The sequence below is a fragment of the Equus przewalskii genome, chromosome 21, assembly GCF_037783145.1.
Source record: "Equus przewalskii isolate Varuska chromosome 21, EquPr2, whole genome shotgun sequence".
NCBI classification, from domain to species: domain Eukaryota; kingdom Metazoa; phylum Chordata; class Mammalia; order Perissodactyla; family Equidae; genus Equus; species Equus przewalskii.
In genome coordinates this window covers 25090284-25115652 of record NC_091851.1, presented here as the reverse complement: position 1 = coordinate 25115652, position 25369 = coordinate 25090284, and the positions used below count along the sequence as shown (strand labels likewise).

The window sequence follows — 25369 nt, the reverse complement described above, 5'->3', positions numbered from 1 at the left end:
TCAGGACCCTAAGGTTTGAGGAGGAATTCTGAAAAAATGGAGGACTCTTAGGATCTCAAGCTGAATGGAAAGTTGGGCAGATAAATTCCTAACCAGGCATCTGAATCAACAGAAGCAAGAACTGAGAGTCCAAGGGAATAGAGCACACTTGCACATAGAGTCCAAGGGAACAGACCACATAACAGTGGTTCTAGCTTCTGACATTTTGTTTTGTGAGTTTTTGGTTAAAATGATGAGATTATATTCATTTTGATGTTTTCCTTCCCTTTATAATTAAGCGTTTGCTGACCTGTTCTGATAGAGAGCTGCAATTTTCTGATTTTGTCTGCCTATTTATCTCCTTGCTCAAAGCTTTGTAAACCCTTCATTTCCTTTTTCAGGTGTGAGGGGTTTTTGATCATTTCTTGTAGTGGGGAGGTCTTGTGGCAATGAACTCACTCAGCTTTTGTTTGTCTGAGAAAGTTTTTGTTTCTCCATCATATCTGAAGGATATTTTTGCTGGATAGATTATTCTTGGCTGAAAGTTTTTATCTTTCAGAATTTTAAATATGTCATTCTACTCTCTCCTAGCCTGTAAGGTTTCTGCTTAGAAATCCACTGGAAGCCTAAAAGGGGTTCCTTTTAAGTTATTTTCTTGTGCCTTGTTGCCCTTAATATGTTTCTTTGTCATTGACTTTTGCCAGTTTTACTACTATATGCCTTGGAGAAGGTCTTTTTACGTTATGCAAGTAGGAGTTATGTTAGCTTCATTTACAGGTAATTCCAGCTCCCTCCCCAGGTTTGGGAAGTTCTCAGCTACTATTTCTTTGAATATTCTCTCTGGTCCTTTCTCCCTACCTTCTCCCTCTGGAATACCTATAATCCTTATGTTGCATTTCCTAATTGAGTCAGATATTTCTCAGAGAATTTCTTCATGTATTGTTAGTCTTAGTTCTCTCTCCTACTCCACTTGAAGCATTTCTATATTTCTGTCCTGTGCATGCATGCGAGTAAATTGCTAATTCTTTCCTCCATAATTTCAGTTCTGTTATTTAAGGGCTCCAGATTTTTCTTTATCTTGTTCATTGTGTTTTTCATCTCCAACATTTATGATTGGTTTTTCTTTATAGTTTCAATCTGTTTTATGAAGAATTCATTCTCTTCATTAATTTTAGTTTTGATTTCATTGAACCGTCTTTCTGAATTTTCCTGTAACTCATTGAGGTTTTTTTGTTGTTGTGGAAGATTGGCCCTAAGCTAACATCTGTTGCCAATCTTCCTTTTTTGACTTGACGAAGATTGTTGCTAAGCTAATCTGTACCAGTCTTGCTCTGTTTTCTTTGTGGGATGCTGCCAAAGCATGGCTGGATGAGCCATGTGTAGGTCCATGCGCAGGATCTGAACTAGTGAACCTTGGGTCGCTGAAGCAGAGTGCACGAACTTAACTACTACGCCACCAGGCCTGCCCCCCATTGAGTTTTTAAATGACACCTATTTTGAATTCTCTGTCATTTAGATTGTGAATTTCTGTGCCTTCAGGATTGATTCTTGGGTGCTTGTCATTTTCCTTTCACCTCATTTTCCATCTGGTCATAGTCCCCAGGGGTTCATTTAATTTGAACATTCCTGGGAAAGTCTGAAAACATTCTTTATGTCTACATTTTCTCATTTTTTACAAGCCTCAAGCATAGTCATCTTCTGGGAAACAAACACACTCATGCACACATATACACACAATCTAACACACATGCTTGACCATATCCACACACTCATACACCCTCATGGCATAATCTACCCACACCCAGTACTAATGGCACACACCTGTGGACACACACTTACACTAGGCTTCAGTCTTTTGCGCTCCCCTAACCCACACACTCATGCACATCCATAATCCTGCATGTGCCCTTGTGTAGACAGGCAGGCCTCCACTCAAGTTCCCACCTATACACACACTCACACTGACACACACACTCATTCATTCAGCGCCTGTGGACATGTGCACATGGACCCACTTGCACACACATCTTTGAACACACCTTTAGGCTTCCTCACACACTTACATACAGGCAGTCGCCTGGTGTGGTGAACTACACTGGTCAGAACTTAGCATGATGACCTGTCCCAACAGCAGTGATAACATTGAGCACTGGCCATGTGCCAGGACCCTGCACGTTGGGTCCTTACTTGTTCAATCCTTACAACCATCACATGAATTAGGTGGTATTATTAGCCCCATTTTATAGATGAAGAAACTGAAACTCAGAGCCATAAATTAGGGAAGTGTGATTCTAACCCAGGCATCTGACTCCAGAGGTCACTCCCTTATTTGGTGTGGCAGAGTGTATTTGTCAAAAGTGATCACAACTGTATCTGCCATCCCTCATGCTCTTCTAGAACCTTGCTCCTCCTCAATCAAGAGGTAGTGTCTATGGCCCCTTCTCTTGAACTTGGGTGGGTCTTTGTGACTGCCTCAACTAACAGTATGGTGGAAGTAATGCCATATGAATTCCAAGGCTAGAGCATATAAGGTGATATACAATAGCCATACAATAGCCAAGACGTGGAAACAACCTGTGATGTCCATCGATGGATGAATATACACACAATGGAATATTATTCAGCCATAAAAAGAAGGAAATCCTGCCATCTGGGACAACATGGATGGACCTTGAGGGTATTATGCTGAGTGAAAAAAGTCAGACAAAGACAAATACTGTATGATCTCACCTGTACACGGAATGTACAAAAGCCAAACTCTTAGAAATAGAGAGTAGAATGGTGGTTGCTGGGGAGTGGAAGAAATGGGAAGATATCGGGCAAAGGGTACAAATTTCCAGTTATACAATGAATAAGTTCTGGAGATCTAACGTACAGCAGGGTGACTATAGTTAATAATACTGTATTGCATACTCGAAAGTTGTGAAGAGAGTAGATCTTATGTCTTCTCACCGTCACCACCACCACAAAAAATTACCCAGTAATCATGTCAGGTGAATGACGTAGTAACTAACCTTGTTGTGGCAATCATTTCACAATATATATGTGTATCAAATCATCACATTGCATACCTTAAACTTACATAATGTTATATGTCAATTGTATCTCACTAAAGCTAGAAAAAATTTTTTAAAGAATACTTAAGAAAAAAAAGTTGATACAAGTTCCACCTGGCTCTCTCTTGGGATGCTTACCCTTGAAACCCAGCTGCCATGCTGTGAGGAAGCCCAGGCCACATGGAGAGGCCATGTGCAGGTTTCCTGCTGACAGCCCCACTGAGGTTGACAGCCAGCATCAACTGGTAGCCACATGAGTGAGGGAACCTTCAAGATGACATAGTCCAGTCACTGCTTGACTGCAACCACACAAGAGACCATGAACAAGAATTGCCCAGTTGAGCCAAATCAACCCCCTAACTCAAAAGATGATAATAATAATAAAAAATGATTGTTATTGTTTTATGCCACTAAGCATGGGTGGTTTGTTACACAGCCACAGATAAGCAGATGCCAGGCCACAGAATTATGTGCAGTCAGCCTCAGAACACCATGGAGAGGTGATGCCAAGCTCTTTGTCCTCCTTTTGGACCCACCAGATCCAGGTTCTTGGAGCACAACACTCATCATTGGATCCTCACACCACATGACCACATCAATCTCCCTCTTTGGGTGTGAGCTCTTCAAGGTCCAGGCTCTCGTCCACTGCTGACTCTGTGATGCTTCAGCCAAGTGCTCATCCCTCGGTCTCCTCTTCTGTAAAGTGAATAATGATCCCAGCCCTGCGCATCCCACAGGGAGCCTATGAAGATCTGCTCGGAAGCTTGAGTTCAAGGGATTATTATTAATGCTTGTACTTTAGGATCCTGGTTTGCAGCTAGAATCACACAATGTCCTAAAAAGAACTTTCAGGATCGCCTTGTCCCACCTTCTATATTGTAGATGGATATTATTTACACAGTTCTGGCACCTAATAAGTGCCCATGAATATGAGAGAATGTGAGAAGGAAGAAAATGAAAACAGGCAGAGTTGGATGAAGGATCCAACTTCTCTCACCACTTTTGTCTGAGAAGCCACACTCCATGCCACCCTCCTTCTCTCTGCTCTTAGGATTCCCTGCTGCTGTCTCCCCTCCCCTTCCTGGGTGACCCCTCTGCCAGACAACCTGCCTGGAATGGGTAGCTGGTGTGAACCCCTGTCACTTGAGATGCCAGGCCCGGCTGATTTGCCTCCCTACAGACCCACCTCACCCTCCCAAGAGCAGTTCCCTGAGGACACTTGCTTACAACCTTCAAATAAAAAGCTTTCTATAATAAACCCATAGCTTGCCAGAATGCTTCATTCCCTGCGAGTCTTTGGAGTCCCTGGGGTGGTGGTGGGGGTGACTCTGACCAACCCTTGCTACTGCCCCATCACCTCATCTTTCTCCATATTCTCCCTCTCTCTGAGGGACAGGGGAAACTGAGTTACCAGGGTCAGCCTTTTCCACGCTGCCCACTCTTCCATTTTCTCTCCCCTTCCCATCTGTGTTAGAGTCTTAGGGCTTCTGTGACAAAGTACTGCAAATTTGGTGGCTTAAAACAACAGAAATGTATTCTCTCACAGTTCTGGAGGCCAGAGTCCAAAATCAAGGTGTCAGCAGAGTTGGTTCCTTCTGGAGGCCCTAAAGGAGAATCTGTTCCATTCCTCTCTGCAGTTTCTCTGACTGATAGCAATCCTTGCCATTCGTTCACTGGGTGTAGATGCTTAACTCCAGTCTCTGCCTCTGTCTTCATGTGGTCTTCTCTGTGTCTGTCTTCTCTCCCTGCCTTCTCTTATAAGGACATTTGTCAGTGAATTTAGGGCCCACCTGAATCCAGTATGATCACATTTCAAGATCCTTAATTTAACGACATCTAAAAAGACCTTTTTTCTAGATAAGGTCACAGTCACAAATTCTATGTGAACACATCTTTTGGGAGGCCACCATTTAACTTACAACACCATCTTTGCCCATATTTCTGGACTAAGGTCCAGGAATCCATCTTGGCCCCTGAAAATAGGCAATCAGTAGGGTCTGGAGTGACCCCTCCCTGTCTGTCCCATCCTTGCCTTTGGCTGGGCAGCCTCTACTCCAATAGGGAGAGAGCAAGGCACAAAAGATGGCCTCATTGACATCAGCTAGAGGTGACAGCTGACAAAAGGGGAAAGATAGGTAAATTATAACCAACACAAGAATTCACGGAGTCCTACAATGTGGGGACATGTAGCGTAGGGGCAAAATCTCAGTGGATGTTCTGCAAATGAGAATGACAACCAATGTTCATTGGGATGATCCTGGACCATTGAGAAAACTTTAAGTCAGAGGTCAGGCTGGCATGACAACCGAAGTGGGCCAGGGATGGGGACATATGTTGGCCTGGAGAGCTTAAACAGCATCTAAAGAGGTCCACTAACATCCAGCTCCCCCACCCATTGCCATACGACAATGTAGGCTCAGTTGCTAGATCTGATAATTTCTTAAAGAGAAGCTGGAAATATGGATTTCCATGTCAACTCCTCTGATTTTTAAAAATTACCAGCAAATTCAAAATGTCAGAAAACGTCAGCTGTAAGGCAAACATCCCAAGGACTACCATGTTCTACCCTCTGCTCAAACCCATGTGTCATCCATTCTAGTCCACAAACCTTGACCAGGTAGTACCCTGGGCCAGGCTGGAGGCTGGCATGCAGAGATGCCCAAGGCTTCGCGGCTTCCCTGGAGGAGTTCACAACCCTCTGAACTTTCAGAAGAGTTAGGGGCATGTATAACACATTTTACAAAGCTGTCTGCCCAAAACAAAACCAACCCGTGTGTTCCCTAAGGGCATACTATTTGGAAGTTCTTCTTGGGCAGAACAGCTTGTTGGGTAAAGGAGGCACCAGGGTACCTTGATGAGTTTTGGAGACAGTAGAGAGAGTGACACTATGTTGGTGCACCTGTCAGCATCCCCTTCAGTGTCAGAGGGAGAGAAAGGGAGGGTGTATATGTGTGGGAAGCAGAAGTGATCGTAGCCAAGGCATCAGTGGCCTGCGGCCATGAGCCTACACCCTGGAGCCAGGAGGAACTGGGTTCAGATTCTGACTCTGCAGCTTACCAGCTAGGGCTCCCTGATCCTCAGTTTCCATACCTATAAAACGTAGTAAATAATGATCTCTATCCCATAGGGTTGTTGAAGGAGTTTAACAGGATAATCTACACAGAGGGTTTGAAACAGTTCACGATGTTAGCTGCTATTTTTTTTCCCCCACTTTTTAACTCTGCCATGACTTTGCAGATGTTTTTCCACACCTGGGAAGGTCTCTGCTTTCTGCTTTCTCTGCCTGGCTTTTTCTGAAGACCCAGGTGGGAACCTCTTTCTCTGAGAAACCCCTCTAGCCCCCAGGCCTGTGCATCATCCCCTCCCTCCACTCTGGAGATTTTGCAGACCTGCCCTGGCATGATGATCTGTGTGGTGCTTGTTGGTGAGTCTTTCTCCTCCACTGCTAGGAAGTTCCTGGAGCGCAGGGGCCAGGTCTGAGTCATCCGTGTTCCCCAGTAGCCTGCCCCTGAGTGGACAGCTGGCAATGTGTTTGGAATGAATGGAAGGGAAAAGGAAAGGAAGGCTGTTACAAACAGCTCACAGGTCACTGGCTGAACCTCAGGCCCCAGGGACCTGGCAGTTAAAGCACAAGTCAAGGGACAGTCCTACACACTAACAGAGTAGGTGTGTGTCTGAATATGTGTGAATGAGCATGTGAGAGTGTGTGAATGTGTGTGCAAGTGTAAGAGTGTGAATCTGTGTGTATGTGTATTTGTATGTGATGGTTGGGAAAGTGTATGCATGAATGACCATGTGTGTGAAGGTTTGTATAACTGTAGTCGTGTGTAAAGACACACATGTCCACTAAGAAGGAGCTCCAAGGGAGCAGGGTCTTTGTTCTGTTCCTTCCTGTGTTTTCATATCTAGCATCTAGCACTCTGTAGTGAATGTGTGGTGGGGGGTATAGAGAACAACATGATGGGAAAGCTGAGTAGCAGTGCTTACCAGCAGAGGTTCTAGAGTCAGCATCACTGGTGCCTCCTAACTTTGGACCAATCAACCACTATAAGCCATAGTTTTTTTTTTTTCATCTATAAGATGGGTATTATTACAGCAGCTACCTTATAGGGTGGAGCATAAAAAGTACTGAACAAATGTGAACTAGTATCATCACACTGAGTGTCACTATCAGAGCAGAGGCTTCCATGAGTAAAGGCCCTCAGAACAAGTCAAAAGACTACTCACTAGCCATGTCCATCAAACTTCTCTGAGCCTTAGTTTCTTGTACGAGAGGGAGCAATAAACTGCCTTTTGCCTGTCTCCCAGGGCAGTTGGGAGGTATATCATACACGAGATCACAGGACCGTGGCAGGCTGAAGCCAAAGCTAGGAGCCAGGTGCCCTCTCCTGGCAGTATGTGGTAAAGGTTGGCTCCCATTGGACAGAGACCAATCTCCCAGCAAATGGAGCTGGGCAGAGTGCCTGTGATAACAGCCCTGTTATTGGTTTCCCTACAATAAACCCAGTATATATGGAGTTAAAACCAGACACTCATTCCCTGCTTACTCCCTGGCTTCCGGGCACCAGAATCCACTATCTGCCATGGAAACAAATGGCCAAGGACAGCCACCTGGATTTGTTATCTCCTTCTCCTCTCTGCCAGTAGTCTCAAGGCCAAACACAGGCTGGTGGAAAAGCTCCAACCAGCAAGGCCACGTGCTCCCTCTCCCCTACCTAAAACCCCAAATAAAAACCCTTACTTTTAGCTTTTCAGGGAGTTTGGGATTTCAGTGTTAGCTGCCTTTTCTCCTCGCTCAGCACTGTGCAATAATAAAATTCCTACTTTCTTCCACTATACCCGGTGTCAGAGATTGGCTTGCTGCGCAACAGGTGAGCAAACTCACTTCAGGTTCGATATCAATTTGAGAACCCAGATGGGACATTGTCCCAAGAAGACATCTCGGCTGTGGCACACCAGCCTCTGGCTAAAGGCCTCTCTTGGAAGCTTTCCTGCAGCTGCCTGAGCTCCTCATCTCAAGGACAGCCCCAAGTAACTGGCTGCTAACCAGACATTGTTGGCACATGGCGCTTTTGCTTTGTTGGTGAAAGAAACTATGTTCAGGATTAGGAAGATGTCTCTTGTAAGTAGCTTGCAGTTTTTGTTTTTGTCTTTGTGCTAACCTTTTCCAATAGGACTGGCGGGAATAATGGGTACCTGGCAGCCCTCTGGGCTCAGTTTGTTTTGAAGTCACGACGCCCTGGCCAGGTGTTGGTAAGTCCCCTGGTGTGCACACCGAGGTCCCTTGTCCTTGCTCATTTGGGAAGATCTGCATAGTGGATCTTCATTTGTTGGGCGCCCACCGAGTGTAGGACACGGACTAAGCTGGGACTGGAAGCACTTTGGTTTCTGGTTTGGGTTTTGGTATTTGTTTTGGCCTCTGTTTGTGGCCAAGGGTTTTTGGGAAAGCACACTTGTTTGGTACTTGTTGTTGTTTGTCTGTTTGTCCTTTTCAAGGAGTTAACGTGGGCAGTGCTGCATCTATTCCACCTAAGAGCCCCTTGGGAAACACTCTGGCTGATTGGTCGACCTATAGCTATAAGCCAATGTCTAAAGAGGGATGATTTTCTCTAGTAACACCACGTGGCCACAATATTCTTCAGATTCCAGAGGAAAAAAAATGGCCAAATAACCGATCCTTAAGTTGGAAAAAATTTTCAGAGAGTTCTCATGATAAACAGCTGTTTTATTGCTACCTATGAAAAGACCAAATTCAAAGGGAAATATAAGGACTAGTCTTAAGAGCTGAATCAAACTTGGGGTCTCAGCTGCTTCTTGTGGTCTTACAGATTCTAATGAAAACATTTAGTTAACAAAGAGAAATCAGACAGGGAAGAGGCACAGGACTCATCCCAACAGGATGGAAATCTTTAGCTAGTTATTAAAAAGAAAAATGGGATAAATGGAATAGACATGAATAAACTTAAAACAAAGGTTTTAATAAAACACTGCCTAAGGTTGGATGGGCTAAAGGGACAGCCCCCATTGATCCCCCAACATTACAGGACATCAGACAAACCTGTTCCTTTCACCCCAGTTTGAAAAAATTAAAAAGCCAGAAGGCAGAAATCACAATAAAAAACCCTGACCAACAATTGTTTGGGGAAACAGTTAGGCTACTAAGGTTGATAAGACTATAAAAATTAAAAGCATTTAAGCTGATATTATATAAAGAGGTTATATCAACTTTGCCTGGATTTTTTTTGCGGGGGAATAGATGTTCCGTATAATTGGGAATGCTTTCTCTACATAATATTGTAATACCAAAACTTGTTAATGGAACTCTAATATAAGTCATAATTAAGGATATAAGAGTTGAAAAATTAAGATAAAAGTTTGTAAAGATTAGTATATTTAAATGGGCGTTAGTAAAATAATTATATCTCTTTTGTCTGGTTGTATTGTAAATTATGTCATGGGGATAAACATTATGCCTCATTGGGGAATGTTTCCCCTACCTGATATTCTAAGAGCATAGAAATCCAGCTTTCAGGTAATGTTAATTAAACATGCTAAAGGTGACCTCACATTAAAATGGCCAAAACGGGCCAATTTCAGTTTACCCAAACTGACGTATGCAATTGGAAAAAGCCAGCTACAACAATGGGAAGCCTGTTTTAATCTTTTGAGGCTTCTAAATAAAATCAGAAATACTTTACTGCCTCTTTAAGAGAAAATAAATAAATAATTAAACATGCCAGCAGCTGAAGCCAAATCTGCTGCTTTTCTCTGCTCTCTTGCTGAGCTTCCCTTCAAGATGAGCTTCACTTCAACTCCCCCGAAATTCCTGATCTAAAATTGAACAAGTAAGAATAAGTAAACTTTTGAGATAACTTAAAATTGTAACGGCCATTCTAGGAAACTTCTGTTTCAGAAAAGAGCGGATTCAAAATCTCTCACAATGGAATGCAGTCTTTGATTAATATGTCAAAACTTCTAATCGACAGTTATTTAACATGATATAAAATGATCTTTGGTGAATGAAAGCCTAAGTTTGCTGGTTTGATTTAAAATAGACATATCTACAAAGTTATCAGCATTGGCTATGATGCAGACATGCAGCCTGGGTTTACTGGTCAAATGAGCTCAGTTATCTCTGTTACAAAATTTATCAGGAAAACTAATAGCTCAGTAGAATAGTTAATTTTGTTTGATGTTCCATGAGGTTTTCTTAGGTGATCTAAATATAATTCTTGAGAACAGGTAAACTAAATAAATGTAAAAAAGATAAAAATTTTTGGAACAGCTTTTTAACAATAATTTTAGGTATTATGGTGCATGTACTTAAAACAACTTAAAATGATAGCTAACTGCTTTAACTTTACATGAAGTTTTTAAGAGCAATTTAAAGATAATTGTTAAAACTGGGTAGCAGTTTTTAAGTACAATAACTATGTTTTATATTCTGTATACTTAAAAAAACAGCTTCCAAAATCTTTTTAGAAATTTAAACTTTATAGCTTTGGTAAGTTAAATTTAATAATAACAGTTTATTGGGTATCTAGGTCATTTCCACATAAGATAAAATATTAAAGGTTAACTACTAAGCATATATTTGTCTGCCTTTGGTTTCTTATATCAAAGAAACTGAAAAGTTCTTAGGTTTATTGATAAACGTGTTTTATGTATGCTGAAGAATTTTCTATGGGAAAACACATATTTCTAAAAGGTCTGTATACAAGGAAAGTAAAATATATGTTTTCAGCAAAAAAGTTATAAAGAATGGAAATATTTTTGTTTCTTGAGTTAAGAAAGATAAATTTGTCCTAAAGTACTGGGACAAATTCTGAATGTAAAAATTAAGTAACAAAGGTTTGTGAAAGTAAAACCATAAAGAATTTTATGTATGGTCAAGTTGGCTGAGATTGAAATAAATTTATTAAGTAAGTAAGTTTCAATATGAAAAGTATGCTGTGCAAAATCAAAATTTGGTTTTCTCTCTCAAAAGGATATTCTTCTTGAACTTTTGGTCTGATCTTAATAAAGAGGTTATAAAAGATTTTTTTTTTTGCCTTTTAATATTTTTGACAAGCTCCCCCACACACAAATATGCAAGTCCTGAATGAAAGCTTTCTTTTGACCTGGGGGAAGAGGGAGAGTTTCTCTGGGGATTTCCAGAGGGCCCCTGAGACTTCTCAGAGAAATTTGCTCTCTTCCTACAAAAAAATAAAGCTAAACTAATTAGGCTTATTTGGTATATTAGATTACATGGGAATCATTGTCAAATAAGTAATAATAAACTTTCTTTTTTTTTTCTTTGAGGAAGATTAGCCCTGAGCTAACTACTGCCAATCCTCATCATTTGCTGAGGAACACTGGCCCTGAGCTAACATCCATGCCCATCTTCCTCTACTTTTTTATATGTGGGACACCTACCACAGCATGGCTTTACCAAGCAGTGCCATGTCCGCACCTGGGATCCGAACCAGTGAACCCCAAGCTGCCGAGAAGTGGAATGTGCAAACTTAACCACTGTGTCACTGGGCCAGCCCCTAACAAACTTTCTTAAATGGTATTATGTGGATAAATGTTATTGACATAAGGGTCTCAAAAATTATACAACATTCCTAAAATTCTGGTCTGTTCTGATTGTTAGCCATGATTCTGGTTATTACCTCAAAGTATTATATGTCACAATAATGGTAAAGTGTCTTTGTCAGTTGCCACTTTTAGATGTTTTGTTATTTGCAGACAGATGCTGTTTTACTCTGATGTTTTTGCAAATATGTTTCATCTTCAGAGAAATTCATAGAAAGGACTCTGGCGCTTATTATAGAGTACAGGTTTCTGATAAATGTTCAGATTGTAAAACTAAACTGGGTAGAAATTACAGAACTCTAACAGAGAAACTGATGACCTCATAAACTGTGACAGAAGATTAAGATCAAGAACTGCTTATACAGGACTGAATAAACCAATAGGGATGATTATAATTTTTATGGCATTTTGCTTGAGATACTGCTGATTTTTGATGTTTTGGTTTTTTTTCAGATTTAAGAAAACCTTTTTCTCTATTCTCTTAAGGAATTATGATTTCAAAATTGAGGTATTTATATTTTTCTCGCTATCTGAGCCCTCCAAATTGGAAAAACTCCTGATGAGTAAGTATTCTTATTTTCATGGCAATATCGTTATTTGCATAAGTTCAATAAGAATCTGTTCTTCTTATAGAAGGACACAATTGGAAACACTGGTTATAATACCAAGGCTTTGACTGGAACATCATATTTGAGAAAAACATACAGGCTCAGATATGACCAGACAGCTTTTGAGGAACAAAGGTTGACTTCCTGGAATAAAGCCACTTGGTAATATGGGCCTGATACCTTGCTTATGGGTTCCCAGTAACCTGTAAGGTTGGAGTAAAGAGTGTCACTCCCTCTGGCAGGTGCAAGGAAGCTCAATATTTCAGGAAACCTCACAAAGAGAGGAATTCACCCAAATTTGTAGTACTGCAGTTGGAATCTGATGATAAGTCCATGGCTTGGCTTTCCTGGCCCTGAGAGGCCTTTAAAGTTCAATCTGAGATTCCCTATAAAAGGTTCCAGCAAAGCAGATTTGAAAGAGCCTACTTAATCAATTACTATTCTTGCTGTACTTATGTAAATAATTGGGCCAAGTTTATCAAACTAGACATTTTGTAAACCAGTGGGTCTTACTTTGGCTTTGTTTAGTAAAACTGAGGGTAATTTTAGAGAGAGAAAAATCATGTTTCAAGAAAAACTGCATTTTTGGATATTGGATTTTGGTTCTGTCAATTGTCTTTAAGATTTTTGTTACATCTGTTCACTGGACTGGATCATGAATTCTTCTAGTCTCCTGAAATATCGGGCTACAAACCTCCAAACTAACATTTTCAGGATTTTTCCCCATCATTTTCACTCAGAATCATTGAAAACAAAACCTGCCTTTTTTCCCCTGAAGCCTTGCAAACTGAAGCTGGAGGACTTGATACAAACTTAGGAGAGATTCACGTCTGCTGCTGGGTGAGCCTCTCAGAAAGCTACCTGTGTGCCCGATGACACCATCAGAGACATTGCAAACTGTGAAAGATGCTTCAACCCTGACTTCTAGGAATCTTGATTGGCTGCCCCCTGGGCTCAAGAACTACTTTATAATTTGCTCCAACCATGCACCTTGTTTTTCTCTTTTTGTTTCTCTAGAAAAACTTCTTATTAAATACCTGGTTGCTTATTTACACAATACAGGCCTAACGTTGGGGCCTACGTGTATAACTACCTTATTAAAAGACTGGTTCAGGTCCCAGCCCTGTGGCACAGCAGTTAAGTGTGCACGTTCTGCTTTGGCGGCCTGGGGTTTGCCAGTTTGAATCCCGGGTGCGGACATGACACCACTTGGCAAGCCATGCTATGGTAGGCATCCCACTGATAAAGTAGAGGAAGATGGGCATGGATGTTAGCTCAGGGCCAGCCTTCCTCAGCAAAAAGAGGAGGATTGGCAGCAGATGTTAGCTCGGAGCTAATCTTCCTCAAAAAAAAAAAAAAAAAAAAAAGACTGCTTCAATGAGATGGAACAACCTAGGCCCTGATGCAGCAGGAAGTAGCTGGATTGGTCACTGCCCCAAATCCCTCAAGAATGAACATAAAATAGGGGGAAATTGATACTGGCTCTGATATCGGTTTCCCTACATGAAATCCAGTATATATGGAGTTAAAACCAAGCACTCATTCCCTGCTTACTCCCTGGCTTCCTGGCTCCAGAATCCACTATTGGCCATGGAGACAAATGGCCAAGGACCAGGATTCATTATCTCCTCCTATTCCTCTCTGCAAGTAATCTCAAGGCCAAACACAGGCTGGTGGAAAAGCTCCAACCAGCAAGGCCATATGCTGCCCCTCCACTACCTAAAACCCCAAATAAAAACCCTTACTTTTAGCTTTTCGGGGAGTTTGGGATTTCAGTGTTAGCTGCCCTTTCTCTTTGCTCAGCACTGTGCAATAATAAAATTCCTACTTTCTTCCACTACACTTGGTGTCAGAGATTGGCTTCCTGCGCAACCACGAGCAAACTCACTTCAGGTTGGAAATCACCATGGGGCTGGGGAGGGGACTTTTATAGCTCCCAGCAGGAGCTGCCTCCTCCCCCTTTGTCTGGTAAACTCCTCCTCCCTCGGATCTCATTTCAGGAATTCTTCTCTGACCTTCGGGAGGAATGGGCCTTGCACCCCTGCAAGAAGTTCTCAGAGCATCTGGTGTACATTTTGCATTCCTCTGTGGGATTATTTAGGCAATGTCTCTCTCTCAGTGAAGGAAAGGATCATCTAAGAAACGAAAGGGAGTGTGGCATCTCAGACTGTTGGATCCCTAGGGTCCCTGAACCAGCTTCTCAGCAAATGTTAGAATGAAAGGATCGTGGAAGCCCTGACTGAAGTGGGAATTGACCCAAAAGGACATTTGGCCCTCTTGGGGAACGCTCCAGCCTCAGCTGGGGACATTAGAGACCCGGATTCTGGGTGCTCCTGACCCCCCAACCCACGGACAGCCAGATCTGTGGGCTGAAGCCAAGAGACACCACAAAGTGGGCTCCTGGGCAGACATCTGGGAGCATTAATGCCCTCCACAAATATGGGCAGCTTTCTGTGTGCTAGGCACCAAGCTCGAGATTGGGAATATGGCAGCAGGCAAACCCAGACACGCCCCGACCCTCCTGCAAGGGGTGGGACAGTCAGACACATAATCAGACAATTCTGACATCCTCATATAAAATCTGCACACACCCCCACGTTACAGGTGGAAAGACTGAGGCTCAGAGAGGGCACTCACTTGGTGAGGAACATTCTTTTGTATTCTCTGGGTTTGGAGGGTTCCTCCAAGGGGAGAAGCATGTGAGTGCGCGGGAAGAGTGCAGACAGCTCCTGGGACTCTCTTAGGCCCCCTCACCATGCAAGACCAAGCAGTTTGGGAAGAGGAGGGGGTGGGGAGGCTGTTCCAGGCTAAGAAATCCCCCATCTCTGTATCTCTCTCCCAGCAGTGACATCAAGGCGGACGCAAGAGACATTTACAAACCCGAGGGGGCCTGGAAGGAGGGGCGTGGACAGAGTTGGGGAGGAGGAGGAGCCACCCTGATTGGGGTGAAGCAGTCGAGGTTAGGGTGACGCCCCAGAACCGCTTTTTCTGTCTCATCGCCATGAGCGGGCGTTCTCAGTGCCTGGACCCCATCCCCCCACCGCGCAGCCTCTCCATTAATTAAGGGTCTGAGCACCGGACGCCTGAGTGAGGGCAGTTTCCAGGGCCCCTGGGCCAATGGGCGGGCTCCTTCTCTCTCCGCCCTCCACACTGGGGACCTAAGTGTCAGCAAAATCAAACACCGACCAAGCAGGTTCAAAGGGCAAGCAGCGTGGCCGCAGGGCCTGGCTCGTCTCTGCCAATTGCTTCCACCGCCTGTGGCTTCTTTAGATCCCGCCGCTGGCGCCTGGGCTTGGAGAAGGCCGGTCGGACAGTCCACTGTGGCCTCAGAGGATGGGGCGGGCAACTCCCGAGGAAGCGCTGTTCACAGTTGCTTGTGTAACCAGCCTGATACGCATTTTTTGCGTATACAGGCAAATACCCGTTTGTGCATTTTTTCCTTTTACACAAATGATAACATACTAGATGCACTGTTCTGCACGTTCCCTTGTTTTTTCCTCACCTAATGTTTTATCTCGACGATTAATCATTCCGTATCAAAGGGTTAACATCTCCTTTTTTGAAAACGTGGCGGCCTCAGTATTCCACCGAGTGGACCGCACCATTATTAATTTAACAAGTCTCCTACTAAAGGGCGTTTAGACTGTTTCCAATCTTCTGCTCTTAACGTTATTTCACTCACGTGTGCTTACATAAGTTCCTAGAAGCAGGACAGCTTGGTCAAAGGGTACGTGACTTTGTAAACTTGTTAACTATTACCAGAGTGTTGCCCATGAAAGTTGGACTAATGTACAGTCCCAAAAGCAATCCATGAGGGGCTGGCTTCCCCACAGCCTGACCAACAGATAAACAACAGTTGTCACGCTTTATAATTTTTATCAATCTGACAGTAAACGTAAAAAGTAAACTAATCACTCTACTAACCACACGGGGAGCCTGGACTCCATCCCCACCCGGCGCTAACAAGAAATCCCTTCCCTTCCTTGATTATATAACCATAAAAGGGTCAGTCCAACAAGAAGACAAAGCAATCCTAAATGTGTATGCACAAAACAGCAGAGCTGCAAAATATGTGATGCAAACTGATGGAACCAAAAGGAGAAATAGACGAATACACAATTAGAGTTGGAGACTTCAACAACTGATAGAACAACTAGACAGAAAGTCAGCGAGGATATTGAACCTCAACAACACCATCAACCAAAGTACCTAACTGACACATACAGAATATGCCACCCAGCAACAGCAGAATACGCCTTCGTTTCAAGTGCCCAAAGAACATATACCATGATTGATCACACCCTGGGTCATAAAACAAATCTCAACAAATTTAAATGAATCGAAATCATACGGAGTGTCTTCTCTCATCACAATGGAATCAAACTTGGAAATCGATATCAGAAAAGATAACAAGAAAATATCCAAACACTTGGTAACTAAACAACCTACTTTTAAATGGTCCTTAGGGGCCGGCCTCTTGGCCGAGTGGTTAAGTTTGCGCACTCCGCTGCAGGCGGCCCAGTGTTTCGTTGGTTCGAATCCTGGGCGCGGACATGGCACTGCTCATCAAACCATGCTGAGGCGGCGTCCCACATGCCACAACTAGAAAGACCCACAACAAAGAATATACAACTATGTACCGAAGGGCTTTGGGGGGACAAAGGAAAACAATAAAATCTTTAAAAAAAAAAATGGTCCTTAAGTCAAAGAGAAAGTCTCAAAGGAAATTAAAAAAATACATCAAACTGTATGAAAATAAAACATGAAAAATTTATCAATAACTTAAGCTCTCACCTCAAGAGCACAGAAAAAGCAGAGCAGAATAAATGCAAAGCAAGCAGAAGGAAGGAAATGTAATAAAGAGCAGAAACCAATTAGTTGAAAACAGAAAAACAGTAGAGAAATTCAATGAAATCAAGAGTCAGTCCTTTGAAAAGATTGATAAATCTGACAAACCTCTAGAAAGACTGACAAAGAAAAGAGAGAGAAAAGACACAAATTAGCCGTATCAGGAATGAAACATGGCTATCACTACAGACCAGACAGACACCAAGAGCATAATACAGGATTGCTACAAAGAACTCTACACACGCAAATTTGACAACTTCAACAAAACGCTCCACTCTTCAAAATACACAAACTGCCACAACTCATTCAATGTGAAACAGATTATTTGAATAGACCTATAAGTATTAAGGAAATTGAATTCATAATTTAAGAACTCTCAGGAAAGAAATTTCCAGGTGCACATAGGTTTATTGGAGAATTCTACCAAAGTTTGAGAGAAGGATTACCACCAATTCTACAAAATCTCCTCCAGAAAATAGAAGAGAAGGGAACACTTCCCAATGCATTTTATGAAGCTAGTATCATCCTGATACCAAAACCAGACAGACAGAAGAAAGAAAGAAACTATAGCCCAATATCCCTCACGGATGTAGATGCAAACATCCTTAAAGTGTCAGCAAATGGAATTCAGCAAAAATAGAGAATTGTAGACTATGCTGAAGTGGGGCTTATTCCGAGTATGCAAAGCTGGTTTAATATTTTAAAACCAATCAGTGTAATCCAGCACATTAACAGTCTAAAGAAGAAAAACCTCATGATGTCAACTGATATCAGAAAAAGCACATGACAAAATTCAACATCCGTTCATGATTTAAAAAAAAAATTAGAAAAAGAGGAATAAAGGGTAACTTTCTCAACTTGATAAAGAGCATCTACAAAAACTCTGTGGCTAACATCCTTAATGTTAACTATGTTATTTACGTGGAGACAACCTTGGGGAGAACCTTGGACCCATGGGGGTCAGAAGCTGACAAGGTAAGCGTGTTAAATCTGCATAAGCAGGGGTGCCGACAGCTCCAAGAGGCCACGCTTTCCATTCACACCAGAATTTGATTGGAACACAGAAAAACCGTAACAACAAAGGACCCTATCATGTCTGTCTTTCTCATGGCACTTACTCTGTACTAGCCAAACACGCTGAAAATGATTATACAGAAGGAAAAGGAAAGACAGGGAAATCCATAGGTCCATTTCCTTTCCAAATTTCCTTACTCATTATTAAGCTGAAGGTAGAGAAAAGTGAAATAACGTTTGTTTTGTCCAGCGCTTCCTCTTTCTGTTGAGAACAAAACACATATGCATGTACAAAGTATGAAATACAAATTGTGTCATTTTGGTATGAACATGAATTAAATGCTCTTATATTTTCCTTTAAAAATGGCATTGTACTGTATAAAGATGAATGGCAAAATTTAATTTTTCTTTATTTAGAGTGACATTAAATACCAAATAAAAAAACACCAGGACAAATCAAGACAGAGACTATGGAAGAAAAGGAAAAGTGTCTTTTGCTTTTTATTTTGTGGTGAGGAAATTTGGCCCTGAGCTAACATCTGTTGCCAATCTACTTCTTTTTGCTTGAGGAAGATTGTTGCTGAGCTAACATCTGTGCCAATCTTCCTCTATTTGGTATGTGGCACACCACCACAGTATGCCTTCGGGAGCAGTGTGTAAGTCCACAACCCAGATCCAAACCCACAGAACCTGGGCCACCAAAGTGGAGCGCACGAACTTAGCCACTATGCCACCGGAACGGCCCAAAAGTTTTATATTTTAGAACTTTAATGGTACTTTTTTCCCCAGCTTTTGAACAAGGGTCTTGCATTTTCATTTTGTATTGGGCCCTGCAATTTACGTAGCCCGCCCTGGGTACAGAGACACATTTCATACAATTCCTTACATGGCTCTACGGTGGGAGTGAGGAACCCAGAGTGATGGCCAGCTCAATAATGCAGCTTCTCATTTGCTCTCCTTTCTCCGCTATGCCTCCTCATCCTCCCTCAGTCTGGATCCCTGGTTCACACTCCCCGAAGGACCTACACTTAATCCTCTGTCCCAAGTTCTACTTTCTGTGAAACTTGGGCTAAGACATTGCATTTTTTTCTTTTCTTTCTTTTCCAACTTTTCTATACAAGAATGAAAAATTAATTTAATGTCAAAAAGCTAAAATGTAACTACATTCAATCGATCAATCATACAACAAATTCAACATCTGCCATGTGCCAGGATGATTTTCTTAGGAGCCCAAGGGGCCAAAGTGCAGTTGACAACATTGTTGCAATGGGAAGGCAGTGTCTCAGGTTGGGAGGGACTTCAGAAGCCACTGAGGGTCCCTCTCTCCCCACCGAGTCACAGAAAAAGAATAAGAAAGCTACACTATTGCGCACTTGATTTTGTGTTTGTGAAATTTGTGCCCTCTATAGGAAGAGCAGTAGCTTGTCACAAAGAGTCAGGAAATCTTCTCAAGCAGAGAGAATACCAGGTGCAAAGGCCCTTAGGGCAGGACAAACACATCCTTCACTGAAATAGCTTGTTCATTTATTTGTTATTTTCCGCCCCCTGCCCACTAGAATGCAAATGCCCTGAGGGCAGGACAATGTCTGGCTTGATCACAGTTGCATTCTCAGAAGCCAGTTCAGTGCCTGGCAGAAAGTAGAACTCGATCAATACTGAATGAACGAATGAATGAATAAATGAATGACTTTAAGTTCTGGTTTTATTAATATTTTTATTATTATCTTTATTAACCAAGGCCTGTGCTGGATTCTGGTGTTAAAGAGAGAGATGCCCCCCAAAAGATGGTAGAAAACAATGTGGAGGGGCTGGCCCAGTGGCGCAGCAGTTAGGTTTGCACGTTCTGCTTCTTGGCGGCCCAGGGTTCACCGGTTCAGATCCCGGGTGCGGACATGGCACTGCTTGGCAAAAGCCATGCTGTGGTAGGCGTCCCACGTATAAAGGAGAGGAAGATGGGCATGGATGTTAGCTCAGGGCCAATCTTCCTCAGCAAAAAAAAGAGGAGGATTGGCAGTAGTTAGCTCAGGGCTAATCTTCCTCAAAAAAAAAAAAAGAAAAAAAAAAGGAAAACAAAGAAAAACAAACCATGTGGAGAGTACAGTGCTAGAGCTGCACTAGGGGTTTTATGGGAGTGCAGATGAGGTATCTAATCTGGCCTGGGGGGATCAAGGAAGGGCTGGGCCTTAAAGGACAAGTGGGACTTTAACAGGAAGATGGGCAGGGACTGTCCTGGCAGAGAGAGGGGAGAGTATCAAGGCCGGAAAGAACGCAGTGTGTTCGAAAGAACCATCTGGAAGTTTTGAGTTGCTGTAATGTGATCTGCGATGCTGTTGGGGGCAAAGAGATAAGGTGAAGTGGATAAGCAGGGACCACACAAGGGAGGGCCTTGAAGGCCACAGTAAGGTGCGTGGACCGTCTCTTGAGGCCAGCAGTCTCCAAAAGTTTTGTTGAAATGAACTTGACAGACATAGGTTAGCAAATATGCCCTTAGCTGATATCTCAAAGCACAACATACACTTAGGGTGAGATTTGTCAGTAATGATAGAGCATATCAATTTATATTTCAAAGCATCTTTTTGATAATTTTTTTTTCTGAAATTTTATTACATTCCTTACAGCATGGCTGTTAAATACTGGAGCTCATATGAGAAGGAGGAGACCTGTCAGCTTTGCCCTTTCCTATTTTTTGCTGTTGTAATTTTAGTATTATCTGGAACTTGCCATTTCTTTGGTGGAATATTTTAAAGCCACTTGTCTGTTTTGTGGGGTTAAAATATGAAGTCCTAGTAACATGATCCTCATGTTCGCTTCGCCTGACAGAGGTACCCGCTACACAGTACAATGTAGGGCAGACTGCTGATGGGGGGAGTGAGGGCCCTGCTGTCCACCCCTCCCAGGTGTGGACCCCCCTTCTCTCAGGAAGTCTCTGTACCACACATGACACTGAGTCTCAGACACAGGGCAGACACACAGACCAAATGAGGGTATTGGTGTCAATCCGTTTACTAAGTACTAGAAGAACTTACAGTATTTTTCTACTATACCTCAATGGATGGTCTTGTGATGAGACTGGCAACTGTACATTCCACTTTACAGACCACTACTTTAGGCAACGGGAAGCCAATGAATAGTTTTAAGCAGGGGGAAGATAAGGGCATATTCGTGTTTTCAAAAGATCACTCCGGCTATGGGGTGGAGGATGGGGGCGACATGGCTAGGCTAGATGCTTGGAGACCAGTGAGGAGGCTGGTACACTGACCCAGGTGGAAGATGATGAAGGGTGGAATTAGGCTATTGGCCTTGGGGCTGAGAGGAAGGGATGAATTTAAGAGCTCTACTGATGATAAAACGTTGCTGGGTGGAGGGAGGGTCGGCTAATCAATGAGATGAAGGACACAAGAGGTAGTGGAACAAGATACCGGTGCGCACATCCACCTCTTCCAATTACCATTGTACCACAAGTCTAGCCAGGACATAGGGCAAGAAAAAAGAAAAGACAAAACAAATCAGCGTCAGCATTGGAAAATAAGAAATGAAACTGTCATTACTTACAGATGATTTGATTGTGTACATAGTCAACGCAAAGAATTTATAAGCAGTGAAACTTCATCAAGGCTGCTAAATAGAAGATCAATCTACTGGAAGCAATTCATTTCTATACATCTGCCATAAACATCTAAAAAATAAAAATTGAAAAAGATAAAAAAATAACATTAAAAACACCTAGGAATAAATCTAATAAATATATTCAGGACCCTTATGGAGAAAATATAGAACTTTATTGAAAGACATTAAAGAAGATCTTAATAAATAGAGAAAAATAACATGATATATCTACATATATCATGTTAATGGATTAGAATACTCAATGACATAAAAATGTTAATTCCTCCTCCATATAATTTAAAGATTAATATAATTTCAGTAAAAATCCCCAAAAGCTTTTATCCTCCTAGAACTTGACAAGGTGATTTTGAAAGTATTTGGATGTGCAAATGTCTAAGACAGTCACGACATTCTTGAAGACAAGCAAGATGGGGGACTTGTCTTATCAGATATCAAGATTTGTTACAAAAGTCTAGTAACTTTGACAGTGTAGGGTTGGTGTAGGCCAAGGCATCGATATAGAGAGTGCAGAAACAAACCTGTGTATTTAACCTCTGACAGAGATGGCACTATAGGTCACCGGGGGAAGGATGCACTACTCAACAAGCGGTGCTGGGACAACTCCTTATCCTTACGGGACAAAAATGAAATAGAATTCCTACCTCACACCACATACATATTTGAGTTATAAAACTTTGGGAAGACTATAGGAGAAATTCTTTATGATCCTGGGAAATACTGGCTTTCTAAAACAAGGCAAAAACTCCCACTAACTCTCAGGGAGAAGACTGATAAATCTGACTACATTAAAACTAAGAATTTCTATTTATCAACAAACAACATACAGAGGGTGAGAAGATAAACCACAAACCTGGAGAAGGTATTTGCAACACACATAATTAGCAAATCCATATCCAGAACATATAAAGAATTCGTATTAATTGAAAAGAAAAAACAAACCACCTAGTTATAAATGAGCAAAGACATGAATGGAAGTTTCACAGAGAAAGAAGCCTAGATGGGTCATAATAACAATATGAATAGATGCTCAACCTCATTAGTAGTCAAATAAATGCAAATTAAAACCACAGTGAGGGGGCTGGCCCAGTGGCGCAGCAGTTAAGTGTGCACGTTCCGCTTCGGTGGCCCAGGGTTCACCCGTTTGGATCCTGCGAGCGGACATGGCACCACTTGACACGTCGTGCTGTGGTAGGTGTCCCACATATAAAGAAGAGGAAGATGGGGATGGATGTTAGCTCACGGTCAGTCTTCCTCAGCAAAAAGAGGAGGATTGGCAGCAGATGTTAGCACAGGGCTAATCTTCCTCAAAAAAACAAAAAAAAACAAAGAAACCACAATGAGATATCACTTCATACCTGCCAAATTGGCAAAAAAATAAAAATTTGATAATAGGAAGTGCTGATAAGGGCACAGAACAAGAGGTTTTATCCACTGTTCGTGAGAATATAGACTGATGCAACCACTTTGAGAGACAGGTTCACATTACCTAGTTAAGTGGGACATGAGCCTATCTGTTCAACCAATTTGACTCCTAGATATATACATCGATATATACACAGAAGAGTGTTAGAGCAGTACTTTCTTTGTTCTCTTTTTGAGGAAGATGAGGCCTGAGCTAACATCTGCTGCCAATCCTCCTCTTTTAGCTGAGGAAGACTGGCCCTGAGCTAACATCTGTGCCCATCTTCCTCCACTTTATATGTGAGACACCTACGACAGCATGGCCTGCCAAGCAGTACCATGTCCACACCCAGGATCCGAACCCTCGAACCCCAGGCCACCGAAGCGTAACGTGTGCACTTAACCGTTGTGCCACCGGGCTGGCCCAGAGCAGTCCTCTTTATAGTAGCAAAAAAAACAGAAACAACCCAACCTCCATCAACAACAGAATGAATAACTGGTTCAAACAGAAATGAAAATAAATAAACCACAGTTATAGCATCTACACGAATGACTCTCAAAAGCAAAGCTGAAAGAGAAAAGTAAGTTGCAGAAGAACATATACAGTATGATTCCATTTATACAAAGGGAAAAAAGTCAAAACTAAACAATGCACTGTTTAGGGATAGTCTCATAGGTAGTAAAAGCAATTAAGAAAAGCAAAGGAAGGATTAAGACAAGATTCACTGGAGTGGTAACTCCAGGGGTGGGGAGAGGAGGCATGCGATTGAGACAGGAAACAGGAGGCTTCTGGGCTAAGGCAGTGTTTCATTCCACGGACACACGGCTCAACTGGATAGAAGTGGTCACAAAAGCCCTAAGTGTGGGTCAGACGGCCCAGGAAGATGGAGCCGAGTAAGAGCAAAAAGGATCACCAATCCTTGAAGGCACTAGAGGAGGAGGAGGAAGTTGCTATGGCCAGAGAAGGAACCAGGGGAACAGTGGGAGGAGAGGAAAGTGGAAGACAAGGGCACATGGATGCAGCAGAACAGGGAGGTGGGTTGGGACGCAGGCTGAGGCATATCCACTGGATTCAGCCAAGTTCCCTGATGACCTTGGCTGCAGCAGGTTCAGCAGAGACCTGGGGGTGGAGGCCACACAGCTGAGGACTCAGTGGGAGCTGAAAAAGTGCAGACGCAGAATAGGACAACTCTTAAAAAGAATGGGAAGGGGAGGAATGAGATGGGATAGCAGCTGGGTGGAGGTTGGGGGAAGGATTCCTGCAGAGATGTTAAAGGGTCTTCGGGTGGCCAATTAAAAACACAAGGAGACATTTTCACATCCATCAGGTTAACAAAAATTTGGGTCAGACTGACAAGTGGTGACAGAGATGTGGAGCAACAGGTCCTCTGAGACACTGCTGGTGGGAGGGTCAGTAAAGCTACCTTGGAGAGCAATTTGGCAGTACCTAGGAAAGCTTCAAATGTGCCTTCAGCCCAGAAACTCCACCCCTAGGTACACTTACGTCCCAGAGACACCCACTCATGGGCACTCAGAGACGATGTTCATTGCTTCATGGATGCAATAATGGCAGACTGGATACAACCTGAATCAGTAAATAGGAGAACAGATAAATTAATCATGGAATGTATACAATAAAATACTATACAGTAGCAAAGATGAATACTTTCAAGCTACATGCACGACTCTTACAAATACAGCATTGAGAGGAAAAAGTTGCAGAAGGACAAGTACAGTACGGTACCATTGATATAAAGGTTTTAAACAAAAGAATTATGAAGAATTTAACGATTTATCCATATGTAGTAAAAGTATAAAACTGCATACAAATTTACCTAAACTCAGGATAGTGGTTACCTGGAGGAGGGTGGAAGCTCTGGGATGTGCTGGGTGACTGACATATTGCAACTTTCCTTATAACCTATGTGATAGGTACCATTCGGCCCATTTTCCAGATGAGCAAATTGAGGCTCCGCGAAGTGAATGGCTGGAATTTCAGTTCCACTCGATTTTGGCACTGGCTTCACTGGCTGAAGGAATAAAAGAAAGAATGGCCCCGGGTTCGTTCTCAGGCCTCTAGCCGAGCTCCCTTCGCGACCCGGGGCGGACAGTGGGAGGAAAGCCCCAGATGATACCTGGTCTCTTCCCAGCAGGGATCGATGACACTTCCCGCCCCGCCCCCGTGCGTTGGGCCCCGCCCCGGACCGCTCGGCAACGGCGGGACTCATGAATATGCAAGCTAGAGGAAGGTATTTAAAG

The 25369-nt window shown here is 42.7% G+C and overlaps 2 long non-coding RNA genes across 6 annotated transcripts; one reads left to right on the top strand and one right to left on the bottom strand.

Annotated features, from left to right (window-relative positions):
- The first annotated feature begins 9774 nt into the window (after positions 1-9774).
- Positions 9775-14060, top strand: LOC103542300 (uncharacterized). Its single transcript, XR_542676.2, has 3 exons — positions 9775-9880; positions 12066-12175; positions 12999-14060. It is a non-coding gene; the product is annotated as an uncharacterized lncRNA (long non-coding RNA).
- A 5719-nt stretch (positions 14061-19779) lies between these two features.
- LOC103542299 (uncharacterized) lies at positions 19780-25369 on the bottom strand. 5 transcript variants are annotated; one of them, XR_011530787.1, is made up of 5 exons: positions 25246-25369; positions 24968-25140; positions 24558-24695; positions 21635-21758; positions 19780-20063 (listed from the first exon to the last, which is right to left on the bottom strand). It is a non-coding gene; the product is annotated as an uncharacterized lncRNA (long non-coding RNA). The 5 variants fall into 5 exon arrangements; XR_011530785.1 differs by having other exon boundaries at positions 24615-24695; XR_011530784.1 differs by lacking the exon at positions 19780-20063 and having other exon boundaries at positions 20781-21758.